Here is a 20486-nt window from a genome sequence, read left to right as displayed (position 1 = left end):
ACGTTACCACTGTACCAACGTTACACGCACATGAACTGATTAAAATTAAATACAAACTAAGATGACTGTGCAAAATGTATAACATTTTTTTTTTTTAATTTTGCCCCCTTTTTGTGCCCCTTAAAAACTATCTTAACCGTCGAAAGACCCATAAAAATGGTCCATAAAACTTTCAATCATTTGAGGTCCCTAGCACATCTCTGCGACTTTTAGTTTCGGAAGTGAGAGAGTTTGAAAGTATGGAGACAGACAGACAGCCTTTTATATATTAGATGAATAATTATTATCATCTTATGTGACCTGAAAGTAAAAAAAAAATATCATTTTTTGAGAATTGGAAAATAGGCACAAATTTTTCCAGTTCCGATATCGATTCCGATACTCAGAGAAAGAAGTTCCGATTTTTTCGATTCCGATTAATGACCTAAAAAATTCTTATTATTGCAAGGGATTTTTGGCGCTTATAATAGCGAAATTCAAAAATCGAAATATTGAATTTCAAGTAAAGCCAATGGTATTAACTTAACTGTTATGTCGCTGTAATGAATATATCAAAAAATTACGAAAAACGATAAGGTAGAAAAATTAATTATTAATGAAATAGTTTTCGAAGACAATTAGTGAAAATTGAGTTTTGCTCAAGAAATAGAAACCGGAGAGTTTGTATCGTAACAAGGAAGGTTATTAAGGTTTAGAAATTGAAGATCTTAGGTCAATTTAACAAAACTCAATTTCGTGAGTTTAGGTGACAAGAAGTCTCGCCAGATTCCCAGTACTCTCCATTTCTTTCAATAGTATTTGTAAATGAATTTGTGTTATCGCAATAACCGTTTACCATTGCTTTCTCGCTGGCATCGACCATTAGCCTTCACTAAAATTTGGATGACATCAAACCTTCCCAAGGTCTCAATAATTTTTTTCGCACTCATTCACTGGAGGTCTGTTTGGTGCTTTCTTTTCTCAGTCTTTCCATCCTCTTTGATTATTATTATTATTATTATTATTATTATTGCTCACATGGAGCTTTCACACAAGTCAACAAACGATCTGATTGGAAACCCGTGGTGTTCTCTGGAGGCTTAGTAACAACAAGTCTCCCCAGACGTCCAGTTCTCTCCACCTCCTTCGACAGCATTTGCAAATGAGTTTGCATCATCGCAACAACCTCTTACCATTGATTTCTCGTCGACACTAACTGGAAGTTTCTCATTCAGGGCATCACCAGCGATCGCTCACTGACTATATCGTTTGGTGTTCCCTGGAGTTCGAGTGACAACAAGTCTCCCTAGGTTTCCATTATTCTCTTCCTCTTTTGATAACCGTTGCAAATGACAAGTGCTCCCCCTCCTAGACCTTTCACGACCATTTTATGTGCTATCAGTCGAGACTGGTGCATTTATTTTCTTTCTTTTTCTTCATCTTCTTCTTCTTGTTCTTCTTTTTCTTCTTCTTCTTCTTCTTCTTCTTCTTCTTCTTATTATTATTATTATTATTATTATTATTATTATTATTATTATTATTTACTTTGCCTCCTCACGAGGGCAGAGTTAGACACCATCGTCGTTTTTTTTATTATGGAGAAAAGGAACAAAAATAAAAATTGTCTCAGTCGAGAAGGATTCTCTTCCACTAACCGAGAACAAAAAATTGAAGTGTAGCATCAGGACAGATACTACACTTTGATCTTAGCCTGAAAGCACTAGGAGTTTTCACACATCACACAGGTCATCATCAAAGAATTCTCTTTGAAAACAGCCTGGAGTCTGAGTGACAACAAGTCTCCCCAGATTTCCAGAACTCTCCACCTCTCTTGACAACCTTTGCGAATTATTAATTTGCGTTATTCATTGATTTCTTATTGTAGCGACCATTGGTCTTTACTGGGATATTGGTGGCAATAAGCCTCCTCAAGATCCCAGTCCTTCTCGCACTCATCTAGTGGAGGTCTGGTTAGTGCTTTAGTGGTTAGGTCTTTCCATCCTACTTGACCCTCCCTTTTAATTCTTCTTCTTCTTCTTCTTCTTCTTCTTATTATTATTATTATTATTATTATTATTATTGTTTGGGTGGCAAACAGCCTCCCCAAGGTCCCATTGTGTTACCCACTCTTCAAGCCGAGGTCTTGTTAGTGCTCTTTCTTCTCAGGCTCACAATCATTTGGTGTGACGATGCCGTCAGTACCACTTTTGGAGAGCATCATCATCATTATTATTATTATTATTATTATTATTATTATTATTATTATTATCATCATCATCATCATCATTATTATTATTATTATTATTATTATTATTATTATTATTATTATTATTATTGTAATATTTCTTAATACAAATATACGAAAATACTCTTTGTAAAATTTGGAGGAGCGTTCCAAAAGTAATACCTCCTATTTTTTATTCCGTCCGAATAGATCAGAGGGGATTGCAAATTCCATAGTTACGAGTACTGAACTTATGAATTCATGACCTGAAAGTTTCATCTCTATGTTACAGATCCTTACGGTGTGAGACTGTAAGAAAGCAACCCCTATCATGTAGCAGAGATGCGTCATTGAATTCATGGCAAAAGTGCATTAGGAATGGTGGTGACTATGTAGAAAAATAAATTCTGGAACACAAAAGGCCGCTCGTTTTAACAGTACTACTCCCGTCTTCGTAGCCCCTCAACTTTTTGAGCTAAAAAAATAGGAGGCTTTGCTTTTGGAACGACCCTCGTACATTATGACTTTTCTCGAACTCATATATTATGAGCCAGCTTTTTATACAATGATATAAGTGTGTGGTTACTTACTGTAGAAGACATGACGATTGTAAATATTCTTCTTGACTGCAACAGAAGTTCGGTGAGTTCATGGAACGTGTCCTCTACACTGTCTTCTGCGTTTAGTATCATATTCCGTTGTGGTGGTAAGACCTGGGAGCGTATACAGTTGTAACACATGCAATTTATATATCGGTCTTTTTCAGTTGTCGCAGTGGTAGCAGGTGCAATTTATATATTTTGTATTTTCCTAAAAACGAAAACACAACATCCATTTGTGAATACTAAGAATTAAGTGGCATTTTTATATTTGAATGTTTGTATTTGAATTATTGCATTTGAATGTTTGTATTTGAATTATTGTATTTGAATGTTTGTATTTGAATTATTGCATTTGAATGTTTGTATTTGAATTATTGCATTTGAATGTTTGTATTTGAATTATTGTATTTGAATGTTTGTATTTGAATGTTTGTATTTGAATTATTGTATTTGAATTTTTATATTTGAATGTTTGTATTTGAATGTTTGTATTTGAATGTTTGCATTTGAATTATTGTATTTGAATGTTTGTATTTGAATGTTTGTATTTGAATGTTTGTATTTGAATTATTGTATTTGAATGTTTGTATTTGAATGTTTGCATTTGAATTATTGTATTTGAATTTTTATATTTGAATGTTTGTATTTGAATGTTTGTATTTGAATGTTTGCATTTGAATTATTGTATTTGAATGTTTGTATTTGAATGTTTGTATTTGAATGTTTGCATTTGAATTATTGTATTTAAAAGTTTGTATTTGAATGTTTGCATTTGAATTATTGTATTTGAATGTTTGTATTTGAATGTTTGCATTTGAATTATTGCATTTGAATGTTTGTATTTGAATGTTTGTATTTGAATTATTGTATTTGAATGTTTGTATTTGAATTATTGCATTTGAATATTTGTATTTGAATTATTGCATTTGAATGTTTGTATTCAAATTATTGTATTTGAATGTTTGTATTTGAATGTTTGTATTCAAATTATTGTATTTGAATGTTTGTATTTGAATTATTGCATTTGAATGTTTGTATTTGAATTATTGCATTTGAATGTTTGTATTTGAATTATTGCATTTGAATGTTTGTATTTGAATAATTGTATTTGAATGTTTGTATTTGAATTATTGCATTTGAATGTTTGTATTTGAATTATTGCATTTGAATGTTTGTATTTGAATTATTGCATTTGAATGTTTGTATTTGAATTATTGTATTTGAATGTTTGTATTTGAATGTTTGTATTTGAATTATTGTATTTGAATTTTTATATTTGAATGTTTGTATTTGAATGTTTGTATTTGAATGTTTGCATTTGAATTATTGTATTTGAATGTTTGTATTTGAATGTTTGTATTTGAATGTTTGCATTTGAATTATTGTATTTGAATGTTTGTATTTGAATGTTTGCATTTGAATTATTGCATTTGAATGTTTGTATTTGAATGTTTGTATTTGAATGTTTGTATTTGAATTATTGTATTTGAATGTTTGTATTTGAATTATTGCATTTGAATATTTGTATTTGAATTATTGCATTTGAATGTTTGTATTCAAATTATTGTATTTGAATGTTTGTATTTGAATGTTTGTATTCAAATTATTGTATTTGAATGTTTGTATTTGAATTATTGCATTTGAATGTTTGTATTTGAATTATTGCATTTGAATGTTTGTATTTGAATTATTGCATTTGAATGTTTGTATTTGAATATTGTATTTGAATGTTTGTATTTGAATTATTGCATTTGAATGTTTGTATTTGAATTATTGCATTTGAATGTTTGTATTTGAATTATTGCATTTGAATGTTTGTATTTGAATTATTGCATTTGAATGTTTGTATTTGAATTATTGCATTTGAATGTTTGTATTTGAATTATTGTATTTGAATGTTTGTATTTGAATTATTGCATTTGAATGTTTGTATTTGAATTATTGCATTTGAATGTTTGCATTTGAATTATTGTATTTGAATGTTTGTATTTGAATTATTGCATTTGAAGGTTTGTATTTGAATTATTGCATTTGAATGTTTGCATTTGAATTATTGTATTTGAATGTTTGCATTTGAATTATTGTATTTTAATGTTTGTATTTGAATTATTGCATTTGAATTATTGTATTTGAATTATTGTATTTGAATGTTTGTATTTGAATTATTGCATTTGAATGTTTGTATTTGAATTATTGCATTTGAATGTTTGTATTTGAATTATTGCATTTGAATGTTTGTATTTGAATTATTGTATTTGAATGTTTGTATTTGAATTATTGTATTTGAATGTTCGTATTTGAATTATTGTATTTGAATGTTTGTATTTAAATTATTGCATTTGAATGTTTGTGTTTGAATGTTTGTGTTTGAATGTTTGCATTTGAATGTTTGTATTTGAATGTTTGTATTCAAATTATTGCATTTGAACGTTTGTATTAAAATTATTGCATTTGAATATTTGTATTTAAATTATTGCATTTGAATGTTTGTATTTAAATTATCGCATTTGAATGTTTGTATTTAAATTATTGCATTTGACTGTTTGTGTTTGAATGTTTCGAGTTTAATGTTTGTACTTGAGTGTTTATATTTGAATGTTTGTATATAAATGTTTGTACTTTTATAAAATTAAATACTAATATTTTAATGATTATATTTTGATATTCACATTAAAATTATTATATTAGAATGTATCTTAATGTTTGTATTTGAATGTATGTGTTTCAATGTTTGTATTTGAATGTTTCTATCTGAATGTTATAGTTGAATATTTATATTTGAACGTTTATATATAAGTGTTTGTATTTGAATGTTTGTCTGTTTCTGGCAGTATATTGGGTGTTTCTTATCGGCAGAATTCTGTATTTAGTTTTGATTTTTTACAAGTGAATGTTTTTATTTTATTGTTTTTATTTGAAGGTTTGTATTTGAAGGGTTTTACATTACTGTTTAAATATTTTTATTTAAATGATTGTATTTGAATGTTTGTATATAAATGTTTAGATTTGAATCTTGTATTTGAATATCTATATTAGAATGTATATGTTGGAACGTTTTTATTCGGATGCATATATTTGACCATTTGTATTTGAATGTTTATAGTCGAACGGTTGTATTTGGTTGCTTATAGTAAAATGCTAATTCTTGAATGTTTGCATTTGAATGTTTATCTTTGAATGTTTTTATTTGAATGTTTTATTTGAATGTCTATATTTGAATGCCTGTATTTGAATGTCTGTATTTGAATGTAAGTATTTGAATGTTTATACTTGAATGTTTGAATTTGAATATTTGCATTTGAATATTTTTATTTGAATATTTAATTTGAATGTCTACATCTGAATGCTTGTATTTGAATGTTTATATTTGAGTGTTTGTATTTTCGATAATTTTAAATTTGAATGTTTGTATGCAAATGTATTTGAATGTTTGTATTGAATGTTTGTATTTAAATGTTTATATTAGAATGTTTGTATTTGAATGCTTATGTTGGAACGTTTGTCTTTTTGTTGCAGTTCATTCGTTTGTAATTTGTTCCGAGTTTCTCATCCCTCGCTATATCTATCGCTGTTGACGTAAAAAGAGCGTTTGCTTCGTAGCGATGATCATCGTTACGAACCCACTGCCTTCCACAACAAAAAACAACAACGACAACACAACATCATTCCTATGCCATAGTTGCATGCGACGATTGAACCCGGGAACACCTACGCACCCTCCAGACGATTGGTGACGGAAAACACTTGCATGCGATTTGTTCGCGCGTGTCCATTGTTGTCGAACCTAGCAACAGTCACCTGTTTGTGCCCAGATGAGACGAACACAAACGAAGACAAATCGCACTCTTGATGACAAGCAAGCGGCTGCCATGCGTTTTGACATTTGTGAGAGAGCACTTAGCGAAATAGCGGTGTAATTAATATAGGAAACCGGAACAGCCAGTATGGCATACGAATATTACAGACCTGCACGCACGCACGCACGCACACACACACACACACACACACACACACACACACACACACACACACACACACACACCTATCTAGCAATCTATCTATCTCTCCTCGTCTCTTTCTCGTACACTCACAAACATAGAAACACACATATACATGTGTCTGTATATGTGTATATATGTGTATACGTACATGTATATGTATAGAGTAGTGGCTATATGTATATGTATATACATATATACTTAGGAAATGGATAGAATGCGAGGAATGGAAGTCGATGTTGAGGCAGAAATACAAAAAACAAGTGCTGTTATGCAAATCTCTCTTTCTTTTTTTCTTTCTCTCTCTCTCTCTCTCTCTCTCTCTCTATATATATATATATATATATATATATATATATATATATATATATATATATATAATCAATAATAAGGCTAATACTAATAATAAGGCTTACTAGAAAAGTCACGCTTCTACATAGTGATATACTGTGTCTGACATTGCCCGGTAATATATTTCGAGAAAAATCCTCTTTTTCAAATGGCGGCTGTTTGGAATCTCCTTGAACACTATGGGCTTGGAATCATATTTGATAGCTTTCTAACACTTTTCTAAATACATAATTCACACGATGAATTAAGAAAAATACATCTCTCTCTCTCTCTCTCTCTCTCTCTCTCTTTCTATCTCTCTCTCTAAATTGATCAATAATAAACTTTACTAGAAAAGTCAAACTCCTACATAGTGATATACTGTGTCTGACATTGTTCCACAATATATTTCGAGGAGAATCCTCTTTTTTAAATGGCGACTGTTTCAAACCTCCTTGAACAGTATGAGCTTGGAATCATACGTGATAGCCTTCTTACACACTATTCTAAATACATAGTTCACACAATACTCTAACCAAACTACATTTCATTATACACACACACACACACACACACACACACATACATATATATATATATATATATATATATATATATATATATATATATATATATATATATATAGTGGCACTGATATGTTGTGATACAACGAAACAGGACTGTATAACGATGACTACAAATAGTTTAAGCCCCTCTCTTTGGGTAGAGCACTATCGTAAGTAATCTTACCTGCTACTTAATTGGCCGAAAAATGCGACATTCGCTCTTTGTTTCTAAACAAAGCGGTTAGAGCACTGTACAAGTGGTGGACGGATGTTTGTTTAAATAGACATTTGGCGAGATTGTTTATGGGCGCCGCTCTCGTGGGTCGATCGGTAGAACTGCTGACTGTCAACGCGATGGTTCTAGGTTCAATCCTCTATTTGGGAGAAGTGCTAGTCTAGCAGCACTGATTAGTTGTGGTAGTTGTGATACGACGAAACAGGACTGTATGTCGATGACTACAAATTATGTATATATATATATATATATATATATATATATATATATATATATATATATATATATATTATTTGTTTTTATTCTTTAAATTTCGGGGACTTTTACTAAAATCATTACAAACTATTTCGATTGACAGGACAATAAAAATCCTGCCCATCTCTTCAGACAGTTCAAGCTAAAAGACAAATTCGAAGGAAAAAAGATCCTGTTAAAATTACGTGTGGATATCAAAAACAAGTGTTGAAGAGATAGGGAGGTAGAAGTAAGAAGAGGCAAAGGCGAGGAGAGGGATATATAATATTTATAACTCGGATTGAGATGAAAAATTGAGAGCAGAAGGAACAAAATAAACAGAAGTAAAGTGAATTAAGAAAGATTAATAGTATTTAATATAAAGTATACAAAAAATGAAAATGAAAATGAAAGATAATAAAATAAAACAGATATTAAGAAATATATAACAACGCAAAAGGAAAAGAAGAGAATAAATATACCTGAATTAGAAAAAGAAAAAGAGACGCGGAAGCCGAAAAGGAGAGGGGGAAGTATAGCTAAATATATATATATATATATATATATATATATATATATATATATATATATATATATATATATATATATATATATATATATATATATATATTGCTTTAAGAAAACTAAATTTGACTATTATAGAAAACTGATCACATATAATGATAGAAGATGTATCGAGACACAGGAATGGGTATGTTTGATCTGGCATAATGATGATTCATTAAAATTGTGGGGTCTGCGTTCGCGCCTGGTCCACAAAGGATGGAGATAAAAAATTAAAAAAAAAACGTTTACAAGTGCTTTTGATATAGATGTACATAAGAATATTTGATAAGTATGCATTAACTTAAATAGGGATAGTATGATAAAATTGTGGGGTCTGCGTTCGCGCCTGGCCTCCATGGAATGGAAATAGGCACAAACTTTAATAAAGGCTTTTCATATCTATCTGCGTAAGTATACTTTGATAATTATGTTTCAGTTTGAAGAAATATGGTATAATAAAATTATGGAGTGTTCGTTCGCACCTGACCTCCATAGAATGGAAATATGTCACAAAGTTTAACAAAGTTTTTTAATATAGATCCACAGAATATTGTGATAAGTGTTTCAGTGTGAACAGGTATGGGAAAATAAATTATTGGGCTTATCTATTTTATTTTTACTTTCATCATATTTTGCTTTGGTTTTGATACCCCCAAATTCGAAGCTATCTCTTTAAAACCCTTCCTTTTCATAACCTATCATACTTTCATAAATCAGAGTCTATTTTCTGTATGCTGTTTTTGAACCCAGTCAACGACGGGTACTTTTGCTAGTATATATATATATATATATATATATATATATATATATATATATATATATATATATATATATATATATATATATATGATTGTTGACAATAATAATTATTAAATACCTACAGACACTAGTGTTTCATCCTTTCGGGAATCATCAGTGCAGGGTGTCACGATTAACACCAGTCGAGAGATTCGAACTCGACAATAGAAGTCATTTCTGGCTTCATTAGCAGGGACCTAATCCATTCGGCTACCGTCAACCGCGAGAAATACAGTTGAGATTTAAACATTTATTCTTTTTAAGTGCTTTTAACGTCATTCAGAGTGATCTAATTATTATATGACGATCTGCGCGCGCGCACACACACATATATATATATATATATATATATGTGTGTGTGTTTGTGTGTGTGTGTGTTTGTGTGTGTGTGTGTGTGTGTAATTATCAATTAGATCGAATCGAATAAAATATGATGGAAGATAGATAAATATAAATAAAACTGTTTATTTATTTATCTCAGCCACCTCTCCCGGCTTGAAACCGTATTGATTTAGTTTGATTTTTTTGTAATAGGATTATTGATGCTTTGATAAAATAGTCAAACCATGAACATTATCCTTATTGGATTTATTCTGCGAGATGAAAGCATATATATATATATATATATATATATATATATATATACATATATATATATATATATATATATATATATGTGTGTGTGTGTGTGTGTGTGTGCGCGCGCGCACTCGCCCGTGCGTGTGCGCGAGATATCCCCAGTGGACACAGTAATATGTAGTATTTAAGCGTCTTATAATGATACTAGGCTACCCGTGACCCGTTGGGTCAGTATATGTTATATCTAGCTATGGAATAGTCAGTCTACAGAATTAATGTATAAACGCGCAAAAATTGAAGGCACGCACGCGCAAAAGCAAACATCGCGATATATATATATATATATATATATATATATATATATATATATATATATGACAAAAGTCTTCTTTTTTACAAAGGAGTCACATTTTACCAAGGCCCGGAGGCCACTCGAGGATAAGGGTTAATAAGGTGTACAGTAGTCAATGGGACAATATTGTATTAATCGTTAATAGTGGAAATTTGGAAAATTTGATTACTTAAGAGGACGGATCATCAAGAATTTGTTTACTTTAGACTTGAAGACGACCATATAGTAGTCAGCTGGAAAGCAGGAAAGCGGTTCCACATGCGTGCAGTTCTAAGAAAGAAGCTTTGTTCATGAAATCTACGTTTATTATTAGTTTAATTTTAGGCACAGATAAAAAGTGGGGGAGACTGTTGATAGTAGTTTCACATAGACGAGTGTTTTTCGTGAAAGTTTGGCGAGGTGGGACCATAGATTGGAGCTCGGACGAGTACTTGCCATGAAAATAAAGATAAAGCAGAAAGAGTCTTGCAACGTCTCTTCTGTGGGAAAGGGGTAGCAGGAAAGAGAAAAGGGCATGCCCCCCCCCTCGGCTACGAAGTCTATTTTGGACAATATATATATATATATATATATATTTGAAGGCAGAATAAATGTTCTAGCAGCTCCTGTCCATATGTGGCAACAGTACTCCATTCTTGGATGTACCTGGCTCTTACATAGGTAGAGAATTGCATCAGCAGTGAAATATCTACTGGAACGGTAGAACGTTCCCAATATTTTTCTCGCGATCTTGGCAACGGATTTGATGTATGTGTGCCATTTCAGGCCAGGAGTAAATGTCAGACCAAGAAGCTTGTTAAAACATGGAGCCTCGCCAAGACGAGAACCATTCATTTCAATTGATACCAGATGGGATCAGAGCGTTGATGATGTAAAGATAGAAGCTTGGTTTTAAATGCATTAAAGGTAACCAGCCACCTCTTTCCTCATTGTACCACATGCTCAAGATCAGAAGAGAGAGCATCAAAGAGAACTTGGTCACTTACGGTATTTGATGTGTTGCTATAGATGGTAGTGTCGTCAGCAGAAATGTCTGCGAATGATCTTAGGATATGATTTGGAAGATCATTAATATAGATCAGGAAGAGAATGGACCCTTGAGGAACTCCAGCATTAATACTGTAAGCTTCTGATTTGTGCCAATCAACCACTACTCTTATGAACCTATCAGAGAGAAATGATTTAATAACTGAGAAGACATTTCCAGCTATACCGTAGATAAAAATCTTGTGAAGTAGACCTTTATGCCATACCCATTCAAAGGCCTTTGTTATGTCAAGAGCAATTGTTCTGGAAAGGGAGCCTCCGTCGGGAGATTCGTTAATCCTATGAGATCTGCTATAGATCTAGCAGAACGGAAAACATATTGCATGTCACTAAGAAGGTTATTTTTTGCTGAGGTGGTTGACTACTTCTATTTCACACTGATTCCAGTAACTTACTCATGACGCACAGGATACTTATTGGTCTGTACTGAGAGGGAGATGAGCGATCACCCGAATTCTTAAATGCAGGTTTTCCAATGTGTACTTAAGACAATGCTTAAACAGCTCCGTATGTATGGGAGCTAGTTCTGGTTGAAGCTTTTTCAACACTATAATTGGAATGCCGTCAGGGCCAGTTGATTTCCTGGACTGAAGGTTTTTGATTAGCTTGGCAATATCACGCATAGATATTGGTATGTCTCATAGCTTGTTTTTTTTTTATGATGGTGTGCGACTTTAAGAAGTCAACCCATGTCATGGATGTATGTCAGAAGCAAATATGCGCCGTTTTTATTTTATTTTAGTTTAAGAAAAACTCTCCACTGCTGGTAATAATAATAAACTAAAATAAATATTATGAATTATTTTTAATTAAATGATAACCGTTAGCGCAAATGCTGTAGATCTAGCAGAAGGAAAACAAAAGTGCATGTTACAAAGGAGGTTATTTTTGCTGGTTGATTACTTCCAGGGACATCCAGAAAGGCAATTAGCTTTGATCAACATGGGGGAAACTTTGATATATATATATATATATATATATATATATATATATATATATATATATATATATATATATATATATATATATATATAAAGCTGAATATCTGGGTGTGTATGTGTGTGTATGTCTGGTCACGAATAGGCTCCTATATGGTTGACTATTTAAAAAAAAAAAACTGATTACATATAATGATAGAAAATGTATCGAGACACAGGAATGGGTAAGTTTTGATCCTGCAGAATGGTGGTTCATTAAAGTTGTGGGGTCTGCGTTCGCGCCTGGTCCACAAAGTATGGAAATAAAAAATTTAAAAATTAAAAAAAAACGTTTGCAAGTGTTTTTAATATAGATGTACATAATAATACTTTGATAAGTATGTGTTAACTTAAATAGAGATGGTATAATAAAATTGTGAGGTCTGCGTTCGCGCCTGGCATCCATAAAATGGAAATAGGCACAAACTGTAATAAAGATTTTTCATATCTATCTGCGTAAGTATACTTTGATAATTATGTTTCAGTTTGAAGAAATATGGTATAAAATTATGGGGTGTTCGTTCGCGCCTGACCTCCATAGAATAGAAATATGTCACAAAGTTTAACAAGTTTTTTTTTAATATAGATCCACAGAATATTGTGATAAGTGTTTTAGTGTGAACAGGTATGGTATAATAAATTATGGGGTTTATCTATTTTATTTTTACTTTCATCATAATTTGCTTTGGTTTTGATACCCCCAAATTCGAAGCTATCTTTTTACAACCCTTCGTTTTCATAATCTATCACACTTTCATAAATCGGGGTTCATTTTCTGTATGTTGTTTTTGAACCCAGTCAACGACGGGTACTTTTGCTAGTATTTATATATATATATATATATATATATATATATATATATATATATATATATATATATATATATATATATATACTCGGGGTTTTTTTTTATATTCAAAAGTAATGGACTAATGAATTCAACGAGGTTGTTAGATAGTGCTCAATAAAAATATTATTTATTATAACCATTTATTTCTTTTTTCTCTTCTTTTTTTTTTTTTTTTTTTTCTTCTCCATATCATGTATATATGTGTATATGTATGTATGTATGTGTATGTATATATATATATATATATATATATATATATATATATATGTATATATATGTATGTGTATATATATATATATATATATATATTTTCTCTCTTCTTTTTCTCTCTATTTTGTTTTCTCTATATTTTCTTTCTCTATTTCTGTCTCTATTCCTTTTTTTCTCTTCTCAATCACTCTCTCCCCATTGTAATTTTTTAACTTTATTTAAATTGCCTCTCCCTTTTTACTTTTTTATTTAATTAAAGTCCTGTGTTTTAAGTTTTTTAACTCCAACTTCTAAAGAGTTCCTACCTAAAATAAAAATCCATTATTCATTGAACTTTTGAATAGTCAAGTCGCTGCCTGATGATATCTGTTGTTTGATTGAAACATTTGGCTATTTGTAGCAGCGGGATGTGAGCATGTTTATATAACAATAAACAAGTATATATATATATATATATATATATATATATATATATATATATATATATAATGTTTGAATATATGGTTATATGGCAGTTTTAATCATTTAAAACTGCTTTAATGCTTCACCGCTCACTCATTTTTTTGACCAAATTTCAAACAATTATTACAATTTATAGATCACCTTCTGAGCTATATTATGAAAACAAGTTTTTCCAATTTTCGTTCAGTAAAACAAAAGCTTTGATGAATTTTCTGGTGTTCAAAATCGTAAAAATATGCACGGAGGTCAGTAATGCTTTCTATGTCTGGTTTCCATAGCAACCACGCCGCTTCAGCGACTACTGTTGCTACTAATTCAGTGCAGTCGCGAAAAGAGAAGTAACAAATGAAACAGGGAGAATTGAAAGCATGAAGGGATAAAAAATGTAATTATTGCAGTAGTGGCAGCTACAGTAATAGTGGCAGCAGTAATAGTAGTAATAAGTGCAATAGCAGTTGTAGTATTAGTAGCAGTAGCAGCATTAGGAGTAATATTAGTAGTTGGTGTAGTATTTGTTGTAGTAGTATTTGTTGTAGTAGTAAAAATAATTGCAGTAGTAGCTACAGAAATAGTAGTAATAGTTGCAATCGTAGAAGTAGATGTAGTAGTAGTGGCAATAGTAGCAGTAATATTATTAGTAGTTGCAAGAATAGTAATAGTAGTAGTAGTTGCAGTAGCAGTATTAATAGTATCAGTATTAGTAATTTATGTAATAGTAATAGTAATAGTGCTAGTAGTTGCAGTAATAGTAATAGTAGTAATAACATTAGTGGTAGTAGTAGTAATAGTAGTAATTGCAGTAGTAGTAGTAATAGTAATAGTAGTAGTTGCAGTAATAATAGCAGTAGTAATAGTAATAATAGTAATAGTAGTAGTTATAATAGTAGTAGTTGCAGTAATAGTAGTAGTGGTAGTTGCAGTTGTAGCAATAGTAATAGTAGTAATAATAATAGTAGTAGTAATAGTCGTGGTTGCAGTAGTAGTAATAGCAGTAGTAGTAATAGTGTAATATTTGTTTATTTGCACACACATTTTTCTAAATCCCAAAACGCAAAATGCATTTTTAGTATACCCTCATCTGTTTGCGCCTCCCCATTCACAGCCCTGCATATTCGCGGGTTAGTTTCTTAACCCTATCGAATCGTAAGCTGGTATATCGGGCTAGCGTCATATTTTTATCCTTCACTAGCAGAGGGAGGGGTCAACCTTGCTGGGCCGTAAAACAAAAAAAAGTTTACGCATAAATCTATACTTTCGTATATTAATTTTATGTGAGTAAATTAAGTAGTTATATATATATATATATATATATATATATATATATATATATATATATATATATATATATATATATAAATGTATACGCAATATGTGTACAGTGCATATTAATATTTGTAATCTGTATGTCAATAGGATAACGTGTGTGTTATTTATTTTGTGTGTCACGCTTACATCCGAGTGACTGTCGTTTAATTGTTATGGACTTCCATTTCTTGTAATAAATAATTGTATCAAGAATTCTTTATAAGTTTTGGTTTCGGTTTCGATTATAGCTGATGGCACTCCAGTAATTTATTTTTTTATTTGATATAAATAATTTTATCAAGAATTCTTCATAAGTTTTGGTTTCGGTTTCGATTCAAGCTGATGCACCCAAGTCATATGGATATTTTTTTTTTTTTTTTGAAGTCGCAACTTTAGAATATATAAAAATCGACAGGACATTAACTCTATAATAATATATATGAAATCTGAAAGAATTAAAATATCACATTTAAGCGTACTTTATGACCGGGCTACGTCGGACACCCTGCTAGCTTAGATAAATACTTTTGCAGTTTTAACAAAAGAGCTACCTTAATATCAGAGCGTCTCTATTTACGCTGAATATCCAGAGAATGCCAACATCAATATATTACATATGAATGAGTCCCCTGTGGAATTTCCACAGGTCTCACTAGTTGCATATTATTACTGAATTATATTGCATAATGTGACCTGAACTGAGCATCCTGTATTTATCTAAGTTTGCCTTTAAATTTATTCACCTTTCTTTCACTTCTAATACGTATGTTGTATGCATAGAAAAACGACTTCACAGTACAGTTATCCAGTGTGTGTAACTAATGCTACCTGTTATTACTGCCCTTCTGTACTTAGGTTTCTTTTTGATTAAAATATCGTTGCAGTACAAAATTAAAATATGTTTTTATATTATCATAACTACATTAGTTGGTTGGTTGGTTGTTTTTGTTTTACGGCATATCAACCCTTTTCGGGTTATTTAATGCCGAATCCAAAGATTTTGAAGAAAAAATTTTTTTAATAGAATATATTTGTTGTTTTCACGTCGGTTTCTATTCAACCCATAGTTGGGACCTTAACAGGTACTACCACTCCGGGTCAGAGTGGACCTGGGAGCAATGGTAATTAAAGGGTGGCTCCACACTTCCCAAAGCCCACAAGCTGGGGCCTCACCACTGGATATAGTTTAAGGTCATATCCAGGACCCCCATTGAGGGACTTTTACCCTCTGCAGAGGGGGGGGCAGTCGGCGTATTCTAATGCCCCACCGACAGGGCCGTAACTACATTAGTGCAATATACAACTGCATACAATATTGCTACATCATTACTGCATCAATTAGTAAGAGCGTCTTTAAAAAGTGTTTGGGAAGCATTTAGTACCGTATATAATCTTATACATAGACGTTTTAAAATTGCACCCAATTTTGGCGGTTTTTTTTTTTTCACTTATCGCAAGGGGGGGGGCGTGCTTAAGAACGTAATCCCCACGATTAGCGGGGGGGGGAGATACTGTACCGGCTGTTTTATGCAACAATATAAGTTTTTAGCTACTTTCTTGGCCTTCGGGCCAAGATCAAAGTGTAGTATCTGTTCCGACAGATGCTGCAAGCTATGACTAGCTATGACTAGCAAAGACCAGATGTGGGGGCAACCCCACATGCCTGACCTTTAACCAGCTCCCATTTCCCACCTCTCGGGAGCTGGTCCCCTTTTTCCCTTCCCCCTCCCTTCACTCCTCACATTAAAAATTGGCCTTGTGCCTAATTTGCTCGGTGGGGGAGCAAATAAATACCATCTGTTCCGCCAGATGTTGCAAGCTATGACTAGCTATGACTAGCGATGACTAGCAAAGACCAGATGTGGGGGCAACCCCACATGCCTGACCTTTAACCAGCTCCCATTTCCCACCTCTCGGGAGCTGGTCCCCTTTTCCCTTCCCCCCTCCCTTCACTCCTCACATTAAAAATCGGCCTTGTGCCTAATTTGCTCGGTGGGGTGCAAATAAATACCATCTGTTCCGGCAGATACTGCAAGCAAAGACCATATGAGGGGGCAACCCCACATATAAGACCTTGGTCAATGTAGGGGCAACCCTTCATACCAATTGTCACTATCCAGCTCCCCTACTCCCCGGGGAGTTGGTCCCCATTTCCCCTTCACTCCTCACATTAAAAATCGGCCTTGTGCCTAATTTGCTCGGTGGGAGAGCAAATAAATACCGGGCCAAGATCAAAGTGTAGTATCTGTTCTTCAGATGCTGCACTTTAATTTCATGTTCTCTATCAGTGGAGGAGAAATCCTTCACGACTGAAACGATTTTTAATTTTTGTTTTTTTCTCCGCATTAAAAAAAAAAACAAAAAAAAAACGACCCGGGTGTCTAACTCTGTCCCGTGGGGGAGGCAAAGTAAATAGGTACTTACTGTAGAAGACATGACGATAGTAAACATTCTTCTGGACTGTTGCTGCAGGTCTGTGAGTTCACGCAACGTCTCCTGTAAGCGATCTTCAGTGTTTATTTCCATATCCCTACAAATCGCACGCAGTCGTAGGATTTGACATCGTATATATTTGTACGTTCGTATACGTATTTTTCCAAATCATTTGCGAATAATAAAAACCAAGTGCAGTTTTCATGTCTGTAAGTTTGTTCGTTTTTCTGCTTGTTTGTTTGTGTGCGCAGTTCCTTTTAGCGTCTCTTCTCGGTTGTAGTCCGTGCCGCTTTTCATATTTCCATGCGTTCCTATCTCAGGAGTTAAAAATAACAAGACTGCATTCTCTGTAGCGGTGGTCGCTGTTCTGAAGCCAAATAAAAACACATCATTCCGATGTCATCAACGCATGCGATGATTGAACCCGGGAACACCTACGCACCCTTAAACCATTTATAACAGACAACGCTTGCGTGCGATTCATCCGCGCGCGTATTCGTTGGCAGAAAACCTAGCAACAGTCACTTGTGCGCGCCCAGATGACAAATCGTATTCGTGAAGGCAAGAACAGCCATTGACACATTTTGACCTTTGAGTAGAAGTGGGAGAAGTATTCGACGGAGTATCTATGTAATTTAAGCAATTCAAGCAATAAGTAAGGCCCTTGATCTTGAAAGAATGATGCACGCGCTTCTCCATAATGCCCCCCTTCATTTGCATCCTCATCCCATTTTTTTTTTTTTTTGCACTCGAGTAAACTTATGTTTCTTTTCTGTTTTTTTTTTGTTTTGTTTTTTTAGATAAAGATTAGTTATTCGTATTATTTGGATTCTTCGGACTACTGTTCTAATCTTGAGCGCCATTTTTCACAGCGTTTCGGTCGGTGTAACCTCCGACCTTCTTTGGCTGTATCATGCCGAAATCTGGAATCATTCTGTCGAACTCGGAAATCAGCACAGAATTTCGAACGGGACGTTTTATTTGATTCACGGGACGGTAGGGGTGGGGATGGGGGTAAAGTTGCATTTGATCTTTGCACAGGTCACCACTTTCAATTGCATCCCCTGCAAATGATAATTGAATTCTTGTCACACCACACTCAAGTCCAAACAACTAGAGTCTATGACATTGTTGAAATGGCTTTTTCTCTAATTCTCTAATCGTAAATTATAGAAAAAACCATCTCAACATTGTGCAGTTCTAAGAAGTCTACTCTCAACTGTGCAGTTCTAGGAAGTCTACTCTCACCTGTGGAGTTCTAAGAAGTCTACTCTCACCTGTGCAGTTCTGGGAAGTCTACTCTCACCTGTGAAGTTCTAAGAAGTCTACTCTCCGCTGTTCAGTTCTAAGAAGTCTACTCTCACCTGTGCAGTTCTAACAAGTCTTCTCTCACCTGTGCAGTTCTAAGACATCTACTCTCACATGTGCAATTCTAAGAAGTCTATTCTCACCTGTGCAGTCTCAACTGTGCAGTTCTGTCTTCTCTCACCTGTGCAGTTCTAAGAGGTCTACTCTCAAACTGTGCAGTTCTAAGAAGTCTACTCTCACCTGTGCAGTTCTAAGAAGTCTACTCTCAACTATGCAGTTCTAAGAAGTCTACTCTCAACTGTGCAGTTCTAAGAAGTCTACTCTCAACTGTGCAGTTCTAAGAAGTCTACTCTCACCTGTGCAGTTCCAAGAAGTCTACTCTCAACTGTGCAGTTCTAAGAAGTCTACTCTCACCTGTGCAGTTCTAAGGAGTTTACTCTCAAATGTGCAGTTCTTAGAAGTTTACTCTCAAATGTGCACTTCTAAGGAGTCTACTCTCAACTGTGAAGTTCTAAGAAGTCTACTCTAAACTTTGCAGTTCTAAGAAGTCTACTCTCACCTGTGCAGTTCTAAGAAGTCTTCTCTCACCTGTGCAGTTCTTAGAAGTTTACTCTCAAATGTGCAGTTCTAAGAAGTCTACTCTCAACTGTGCAGTTCTAAGAAGTCTACTATAACCTGGTCAGTTCTAAGAAGTCTACTCTCACCTGTGCAGTTCTAAGAAGTCTACTCTCACCTGTGCAGTTCTAAGAAGTCTACTCGCAACTGTGCAGTCCTAAGAAGTTTACTCTCGCCTGTGCAGTTCTAAGAAGTCTACTCTCACCTGTCCAGTTCTAAGAAGTCTACGCTAACCTGTGCAGTTCTTAGAAGTCTACTGTCACCTGTGCAGTTCTAAGAAGTCTACTCTCAACTGTGCAGTTCTAAGAAGTTTACTCTAAACTGTGCAGTTCTAAGAAGTCTACTCTCCAACTGTGCAGTTCTAAGAAGTCTACTCTCGCCTGTGCAGTTCTAAGAAGTCTACTCTCACCTGTGCAGTTCTAACAAGTCTACTCTCATCTGTGCAGTTCTAAGAAGTCTCCTCTCAACTGTGCAGTTCTAAGAAGTCTACTCTCACCTGTGCAGTTCTAAGAGGTTTACTCTCAACTGTGCAGTTCTAAGAAGTCTACTCTCACCTGTGCAGTTCTTAAAAGTCTACTCTCAATTGTACAGTTCTAAGAAGTATACTATGAACTGTTGCAGTTCTAAGAAGTCTACTCTTAACTGTGCAGTTCTAAAAAGTATATTATCAACTGTGCAGTTCTGTCTTCTCTCACCTGTGCAGTTCTGTCTTCTCTCACCTGTGCAGTTCTAAGAAGCCTACTCTCACCTGTGCAGTTCTAAGAAGTCTACTCTCACCTGTGCAGTTCTAAGAAGTCTACTCTCAAACTTTGCAG

At 33.4% G+C, this 20486-nt stretch overlaps 1 protein-coding gene and 1 pseudogene across 1 annotated transcript in view; one reads left to right on the top strand and one right to left on the bottom strand.

The window, feature by feature from the left end:
- LOC145246855 (protein timeless-like) overlaps positions 1 to 20486 on the bottom strand; it is a 199072-nt gene that overhangs the window by 155637 nt on the left and 22949 nt on the right. The window lies entirely within an intron of this gene.
- On the top strand, positions 16865 to 17028 carry LOC145247049 (U2 spliceosomal RNA; annotated as a pseudogene).

Source organism: Euprymna scolopes, chromosome 24 (genome assembly GCF_053919585.1).
Source record: "Euprymna scolopes isolate OS-2025 chromosome 24, ASM5391958v1, whole genome shotgun sequence".
In the NCBI taxonomy this organism is placed as follows: domain Eukaryota; kingdom Metazoa; phylum Mollusca; class Cephalopoda; order Sepiida; family Sepiolidae; genus Euprymna; species Euprymna scolopes.
Note: the sequence above shows the minus strand (reverse complement) of the source record. Positions and strands in the feature narration are given on the sequence as shown.